At 44.1% G+C, this 7465-nt stretch overlaps 1 pseudogene; it reads right to left on the bottom strand.

The window, feature by feature from the left end:
- Nucleotides 1-218: 218 nt before the first annotated feature.
- LOC103263033 overlaps nt 219-7465 on the bottom strand; it is a 19605-nt pseudogene continuing 12358 nt past the window's right edge.

The raw sequence follows: 7465 nt of genomic DNA, 5'->3' as shown, positions 1-7465 counted from the left end.
AGTACTAAGAGGTAAGTGTTAGCATTTTCATTTTTCAGATGAGAAACATAATTTCAGAACCCATAGGAGAAAGGTGTCAGGTCCTTGACTACCAAGGTCGGAAATGTCTTGACCATGTGCTCAGTTTGAGTTGGAACATGACACCATCAGAAACATCCCAAGTCCCTGAGAGTCATAGGCCTAGGCCCCAGCGGGCAGTGGAGTCTTAGGACAACCACCTACTGAGGCTCCTCTTCTTGGTATGGGGGGTCTACAGCTGAATGGGCCTCAGGACAACGTCCACCTTTTCCTGGTAGGAGCCTACATCCCTCTTGAATCTCACCACGCAGCCTTGGTAGCACCAGGAAGAATAATTGTATGCCCAGCACAGAGGGGAAGGGGTTCAAGAAGTGGAAGAACTGAATTTGAAGAGGGCAATGTGAGCAGATGGCTGGAAGTAGGTTTGGTAGGTGTCATCCCTCACCTACCTGGAAGAGAAAAGCAACCCATTACCTGTCACCAGAGTGTCATTTTCTTCATAAGTCAATTGCACCAGGCAAGAAACCCCACAGCCCATCCTCACTGTTGCATCTCCTGCATACCTCACTCTCCTTCCTTCAGGACATGAGGGTCAGACACTCACTGTCAGGTGTGCAGGCAAGCCCTAGCAGCTTTGAGACTGGCATCTTTAAGCAGCAAATCCCCCCAGGGCTTTAATGATGAACAAATGGGGCCCCAGATTTTACAGTGGGGTGGGGTTCAATCCTGTTGGGAGCCAGCCTTGGAAGTCTGTTAAACAGCAGTACTGATGACCCTGGGCTGCAAGGACGAGCTCAGGGGCTGTGACCCCATTGTCTTCTACCTTACCTGACACGAATGGCCAAGAAGGATTCTGTACAGTCGAGCATGAAGACAATAGCGTATGAGGCGTACGCAACATACACAGCTAACTTTAGAACATCATTGTTCACTTTTACACTTCCCACTACATGGTTCAGCTTTCTCAATTCATGCTATAATTAAATTCTGGAGCATGTCAAAGAGACCCTTTTCACCCAGTCACGAGTTATAACTAGATTGTTAAAGATTATTTAGAATATTGATTATAAATATAGAAACATATGTAGGAATTTGATAATCAGATTGTTATAGAATAGTAATAAGCTTAGAATTGAATAAGGTTTAAGTAGGTGGTGTAGTAATCATGGTTTTGAATATGAATTTAGCATTATGAGAAAAGTTAGGATGAATTAAATAAAGATAAGGATTATTTTAGGCATTAATATAATCATTAAAAGTTTCATTTTAGGAGTAAGAATTGTTGGATGAAAAAGACCCATAAACAGTAGAAAGCCTTAGAAGCCAGAAGGCTGAAACAAAGGTTATTGTACGTGAAGGAATCTGCACCTGAAGACTTTTTGGTGAACTTTGGTTCACGTGGAAGAAAGTACTCTGTGCATGGACTGCCTCAAGGCCTAGGGCCAGACACTGTTGTTTGAAGTTTTAAAGATTGTTTAGTAAAAGAATTAGTTTGATTAAATTCAAAGGTTTAATTAGTAAAGTATCAGAATGGTGAAAGTTTCTAATTTGTATTAGTTTTGTTTAGGTTTCAGCTTAAGATTATTTAGTTAAAGTCTAGGATTTAATAGGTGAAATTGTAAGTTTCAGGTTTAGGTTATTGATTAGTGGAATGTTAAGATAATTGTAATTTGTAAAACAATCAGTAGAAACATGAAAAACTTCTTTTGAGGAAAACATCTGCCAGATGAGGGGACACCCCTCATGCACCTGGTCCTGTGATTTGTGCGTGATTATGCTTTGTAAGGATGGCTTTGCAGAAATCGGGCATAAAACCCCACTCTAAACCCTCAATAAATGGCATCTGCTCTAAGAACAGTTGTCCAAAGTCTTTCTTCCTCACAGCGCGGATGCCAGCTCCACCTTTGGAAATTTCTGGACTCCACTGGAGCTGGACTCTGGCATAATCCCACAATGGCCAACTGCTCAATGGCCCTAAGTAAGCCAGATGAGTCGGGAATGTAGATCAAATTTGGTGCCCAGGAACAAAGCCCAGAAACAGGGCAGAAAAGAAAATGATTTTTCCTTCTCTTTCCTAGTCTTGGGGCCAGGTAAGGTGATATTCAGCTATATTCTTGATAACTTTGATGTCCCCTGCCCTTTATGGACCTCCCTCACCTGCCATCTTTGTGCACATTCCTAGAGAACTACCTGCTTCACATGCTCTGTACTCAGTGTCTTATCCATTCTTTCTCATCTAATCCTCCCAACAGCCTTTGATGGTGTGTCATTATCTCCACTTGACAGGTAAGGAACCTGGTCCATAGTCACAAGGCTGGCATGTGGTGGATTTGTCACCTCAACCCTGGTCTGCTCCTCAATCAGTGATTTTCCCACTATATGCAGGTTCTTTTAAACTCTAACCCTAAGTTAGGTCCCTTGGGCTCTAATTCCAGTTTATAGCTACATGCTGGGTGACCACAGGTGACTTGCTCCATTCTCCAGGCACCCAGATCCCCATGGTCATCCTGCCCTTCTCATCAGGAATGGAGTTTCACACACAGCATGAAAGTGCTCCAGAAGGTAGAACACAGGATGTTACTATGTGTAGAAAGGGATCCAGTTGAGTGTGAACTATTAGGAACTGAGGTTAACAAAAATCTGCATTCCTCAAATCTTCGGGGCTACTCATGTTGAAGCTATCAGGTAAAGTTCATCCCATAAAGAGACTCCTTACCTGCTCCGGATTAGATCATAAATCAAAGATTTGAAGTCATTGGAGTATGGTGATGCCCACAGGTGTCCACAAACAAGGCCAGCGAGACATCAGAATGGATGATTTCAGCCTGAAGGTAGAAGTTCTGGTTGAGGTCTATATAGTATGGGCTGTTGGTCACAGGATACAGGAATGAAGATGATGTATAAAAGGAAATATTCACATCAAAATCGCCATACTGGACTTCATCAACCTCGATGGTGTCATTAGCAATATTGACCCAGGTGTCCTGGAGCATCTTGCAACTGACATGAATATGGAGGTCCTTCCTTTTTATGATGCCATTTGAGAAGGATGCTTTGACAAAGTTGAAATAGTTGATGGTGTCATTGTCTATCTAGGAGAGACAAGCAGGAGAGCAGAATGAGGCAAATGTCACCTGCTAAGGGAATCCTACAGTCGATTTAGGGTAGAACGAGAGGGAAGTGATTCAACAAGACTTCCAGTTCCTCCCAGTACTGCACAGAGATGGCATATGCTTATGCCTAAGGCTACTATTACTTGTGCTGGATGTCCAGTTAGGCTAGCAAGACTGACCTCCTATCACACTTGCTCACTTCCTCTGTCCCACGATGAGGACCACGATGTGAACTAGTTTTGGGGTTTCTGGGAATTCCTCCTCGTGGCTATATCTGGATGACCCCTTCTCCTGCCATATAACCAGCTGAATGTGGACTCCATGGCTCAGGGCTCTTATTTATTCTGTTTCATCCTCACTACTGGAGGGTGTACTGGGGGGAAGTGGTTGCATATTTGTGGGGAGGGCTTGATGGGATCACTTTTGCTTTCTGTTTTGCTAAATTGATAGCTTCAGCTTGGCATCTGAAGCTATAAGATCTGGAAGCCTTAGAGTTCTGGAGTTATAACTGTGGCAGGTACTGGCCTCTGGGGTAAGGGGTTTTCCCAGAGACTCTTGGGGACAACTGAGTGGGCTGTCACAATGCCACAGCAGTTTCTGTCCCACACTGCGTTTTTACCTCACAGCACGGGACCATTTCTTACTGTGCCTTTCACTGGCAAATTCATAAGAATGTTGGTCTCTCATGCCACTCAATGTACCACTGATGTCTTGAGAGGGACCTTTCCAGACATGAGAGCCTTATGCCCGGAGGCTTCATCATCCCTTAAGGTTGGGAAGAGGTCCAGACATCTTTTTCCCCAGCACTTGGCATAGTGTCACCAGTAGCATCAGTAGCATCGATATGTATTTATGGGATGCATGAAAAAGGTACAGGGGCCAGAAGCCCAGCAAGAGTACTCGATGCACAGAGGGCAGGGCCGGGAGCAGTCAGTCCAACTGGTCAAGAGGACACAGGTGAACAAGGAGCCCTGAAACTCAGTGGTCATGACTATCTGGCTCCAAGTGAGGTGAGCACACAGGAGGAATCACCAGACTGGAGACTGTAGGGAATTCTTCCCCTCCCAAATGCTGTGATGGTCAGACTCAAACTTCTCCCAGTCTGGTATGGCATTAGTGTCAGCATACCACAAATGCTTACGATATGAATCTCAGCAAGCCATGGGTGCTTTTATAAGAATGGGAATGAAAATAACACCATGGTGACCTAAACAAAAGTCCTAAAATGTAATGCAATCTTACTCTTCAAAAAGAGAGAGAAGTTTACTATTTAAGTCATGTACATTGTCAAGGGCAAAAATCCACTCATGGCAGGCTGGGACATAAACAAGGTCCATCTGAAACCAGCACTTGTACAACTTAATATAATTACTCTTTGGAACAGAATGTGTTGGAGGGTCTTCCACTACTTGCCTGAGGTTGCAGAACTGTATTACAAATACGCCCTTTCCAGACAAAACTTGTGAAAAGAGAAAAACTTAACAATAAACTTAAACTGATTTTGCCACGTCCGTCCCCTCTACCTCCTTCCCCCGTCTCTCTCTCTCTCAGTTGCCTTTTCTCAGACTAGCCAGAAGCCTGAGGCAGGCCATTGTGGCCGGCAGGGGGCGCTAGAGCCCACACTCTAGCCCCAGGTCTGGGGAAGAACCCACATAACTGGCTACGTTCTCTGTCTGCTCTGAGCAAGTTGTATTTTTCACCTTTAAACTTTCCTAAAAATATTTTTGCTTTCTATTTCAGTGCCAATGCTTGTAACAGTAAATCATATGATTTGTCACCTTCTTACTCTTTCAAAGACAAGCTCAAGTTCTTTCAGTTGAACTGTGTACATTAACACGAACATTTTCATGGAATCCACATTTGTCTATGGTTCCTAAGACCAAGCTAAATTCTAAATCTGCTCCAAACTGTGAACGTGGAGTGCAGATTTATTTTTTGGTCAGGAAAGCAGTTCTAATTTTAGGTTAATATTCATTATTAGACATCTGCTCAGTTTGGAAGAAAGTCAACTTGGTATGTAATGGAAAGTCTTGCAGACAAGTCAGCTGATATTCCCACAGAGACATGGACCCTTCCTGCCTTGGGATCCCTCTCACAATGGGAGGACCTCATCTAACTCAGCCACATCAGCAAATGTTTGTCTCACACCCACAAACCAGGGCAACCCCATGGAGTTACAGGAAGCCCCAGTAAGGGATCACACAGTTCTGCCTCTGTATCCTGGCCCCACAGGTCATGACTGTGTAGTCTTGGGCAAGTAGTTTACTTTTGTAAGCCTCTGTTGCCTCAAGATTAAATGAGGAATGCAGTTGTCCCCAAAATTTTTAAAGTCATGTAGAACTCTTAGTCAGTACCCAGCTTTCATATGAGCTGCTAATGGTATTATGATGAAGTCTTAGGCACTGTACCAGGGACACTGGGGGCTGCAAAGGTGAACAAAACATTGGTTCCACCCTCGAGGCACTCAGTTTTGTTGGTGATATGGGTATTTAGATAAATGGAGGAATAAGAATGCGGTATGCACTGCCTATGGCCAGCCAAGTCAGAAGGAACAAGGTCGTTTGGCTGCTCCAAGTGGGTATGAAGAGCTATCATGGGGCTCTCTAAGCTATCAGAGTCTTCAGGCTGCACACTTGGGAAAAGGAGCAATGATTACCTTCAGTGTACTGACTCCCATTGACCAAACTCATGACAAATCAGAACCCAACATAATCAACCTATAGGGCAAAATATAAAAGTCAGGTTGAATAGAACATGGGTGGCATGACCAATATGTATTCATCTCTGCAAGTAAGTCTACCTGACTCATTACATTCCTCTCAGAAGGAGGAAGAGTGTATCGGGGTCTGATTAAGGAAGCTGAGTGACCACATGCCAAACACAGGCCCTCAGACACAGGAATCCTGGCCATTGGGGCCATCCAGTTGGCTAAATGAGTGACATTGCCTCTCACAGTGTTTCTTGTTTGTAAAAGGAACAGGAATAACTTTGCCAGGTCATAAACAGCATCACCTTTGCACCCAGCACAGTGCCTGCATGCAGCAAGTGCTCAATATGTCTTTGGTGAATGAACATGACCCCAACAGACTGCAGCCATCTGAACATGAGTATCACATGCACTGCACATAGCTGAGTCTTTCACTCTGTGTATTTGCAGCCATCCTAAGCCAAATAAAAGCACTGGCACTGTTCCTGTCCCTGAAAGACAAAATCTTGAAATAATTATTTAGGTGCCATATGAAAATTTGGAATTTAGTATAGTTATATTAAAATAAGTTTACATAAGATGAAATGCACTTACAGCAAATGAAGCTTGACAGTGTGAGCTCCACCACAGTGAGATGCTGATCACATCCATGTGCAAGCAGCTCTCTCCTGCCCCTCTGCCATTGATTCCCTCCCCGCTGGCAGCAAGCAACCACTGATTAGTTTTGTCATTACACATTTACTCTCCATTTGTAAATTTTATATAAATGGACCACAGAGCATGCACTCTTCTGTGTCTGGCTTTTTTCACTCAGCCTAACGTTTTTGAGATTCTCAGATGCTGGTGTTGGCCCTACCGCTTCATGACTGAGTGGCCTCGAGCAAGCTGCTTCTCTCTTATTTGTTCACCTTTCCAGCCCCCAGTGTCCCTGGTACAGTGTCCCTGGGGTGGTTGGTCTCCTTAGAGGGTGATGGCTCAACAAATGGTGGCTGCAGAGGTCAATTCACTATGAAACTAACGAAGCTTAAGTCTTAGTCTCCCTCCACCTCCAGCCCAGCATACAAGCCTCCTCCAAGGCCCAACAATGTATTTACATAGCCATTTTTTTTTGCAAATTTGTAAAAGTAATATATATTTACATCATTTGGCTTGATGAGGCCCTTGCCCCTCTCACCCGTCCCAACCCCAGACTTCAAAAGCTTTAATACCTGAAAAACCAGGAGCTGTCCTGGAAGCTGCTGATGTTACTGTTGATGTGAGTGGCAGCCTGCCAGATATCCTCTTTGCTGGACACAGCCAGAGAGATTCTGCCTGCTGGGCTTCCTTCCTTCTGTCTGGAAGTGGCTGTTAACTATATCATGGCACAAAATATGTATATCTTCCTTGACTCTGATTATGTCCTGATTTACATCAAAATCATAACTTCTGAATTGCCAGAATTCAGGAAGCACAGCATGTATCACTATAAGAAAGTTCATTCAATAGGAAAGAGTGGGAATCCCCAGGCTTACCTGCTTGATGGTGCTGCAGCCTGAATGAGGAATCATGAATATCATCTGACTCGGTGTGATTTTGGGCTGACACCAATAGTTCCTATTCCAATCGGAAACGACAAGGTCCCTGGCAG

Source organism: Carlito syrichta, unplaced genomic scaffold, assembly GCF_000164805.1.
Source record: "Carlito syrichta isolate Samal-C Ts95f unplaced genomic scaffold, Tarsius_syrichta-2.0.1 Scaffold18691, whole genome shotgun sequence".
In the NCBI taxonomy this organism is placed as follows: domain Eukaryota; kingdom Metazoa; phylum Chordata; class Mammalia; order Primates; family Tarsiidae; genus Carlito; species Carlito syrichta.
This window is presented reverse-complemented; position numbering and strand designations above follow the sequence as displayed.